This window comes from Schistocerca nitens, chromosome 4 (assembly GCF_023898315.1).
Source record: "Schistocerca nitens isolate TAMUIC-IGC-003100 chromosome 4, iqSchNite1.1, whole genome shotgun sequence".
Taxonomy (NCBI): domain Eukaryota; kingdom Metazoa; phylum Arthropoda; class Insecta; order Orthoptera; family Acrididae; genus Schistocerca; species Schistocerca nitens.
In genome coordinates, this window is record NC_064617.1 from 206,371,697 (window position 1) to 206,372,968 (window position 1,272).

The 1,272-nt window shown below is 45.4% G+C and overlaps 1 pseudogene; it reads left to right on the forward strand.

The window, feature by feature from the left end:
- The first annotated feature begins 428 nt into the window (after positions 1-428).
- On the forward strand, positions 429-546 carry LOC126254205 (5S ribosomal RNA; annotated as a pseudogene).
- The last annotated feature ends 726 nt before the right edge of the window (positions 547-1,272 follow it).

Consider the following 1,272-nt stretch of genomic DNA (forward strand, 5'->3'; position numbering starts at 1 on the left):
TCCTCACATCAGGAGTTCAAAGTAGTGGTAATATCTGAAAATCCACACATTATGACGTGAAAGTGTTCGTTGATATCAATCTGTTGTAGGATTACAGAACATGTTTTAAGCTAAAAAATTATGTCATTTTCGGAGAACAAAAATCTCCTCTATACAAATAAACACGGATCCACTCAACTCGCTCTGTTCCTCCAATAGATCCATAGCGTTGTCGACAACGTTGCCATTAATATGACAACGTTCAAAAAAAACGTTGCCATCAATATCCTCTTCCTACATACTGCAGCAATATAACAAATATGAAGATGAACGTAATTAACACAGATGCTGCCTGCTAAAAAGCTATAATAGGTGCTAAGAGGACTCCTCGTCCCTCGGGCAAAGTACCGTTATGCAGCGAATATAATGAGCTAAGTGATTATAGATGAGCCAATAGCCTTGCCGCAGTGGTAACACCGGTTCTCGTCAGATCACCGAAGTTAAGCGCTGTCGGGCTGGGCTAGCACTTGGATGGGTGACCATCCGGTCTGCCGAACGCTGTTGGCAAGTGGGGTGCTCTCAGCCCTTGTGAGGCAAACTGAGGATCTACTTGATTGAGAAGTAGCGACTTCAGTGTTGGAAACTGACATACGGCCGGAAGAGCGGTGTGCTGACCACATGCCCCTCCAAATGCGTATCCGGTGACGCCTGCGGTCTGATGACGACACGGCGGCTGGTCGGTACCGTTGGGGCCTTCGTGGCCTGTTCGGGAGGAGTTTAGTTTAATTTAAGTGATTATAGATGATTCATCCCAGAAGTTAAAAACAACACAAATGTCCTAGAATGGATTGATAAGAGTTGGGATAGAGAATGGATTTGATTTCAGATGTTAAGTAATCCGCTTACCGGCGCCCGATCTTTCTTAGTGCACTGCTCTGCAAACTTAAGGACGAGATCTATAAAATAACATAACATGCTAACAACTCGGCAGAAACAAATGAAAGTGTGGGAGCATGTTGCCAGAGATCTCCCAGCCGCGCACAGAAAGCTGCACGTCACATGGTGTGAGATCAGCTTGAGTGTAGCGCCAGATGCGGCTGGCCCCGCGACACCAGGCAGCTGAAGGAATGGGATCCATGTCTCAGTTAGTAAGTAGTTATGGTACGCTATAGTACTATTCTTGATTAAAATGTGGTCTGGAGATAACATTTGGATGAATTTACACGTGGAGGAATCATCGGGAAACTGGAGCAAGGACAAAATGTGACGCGTATAGCCCACGACTTTGCTAGT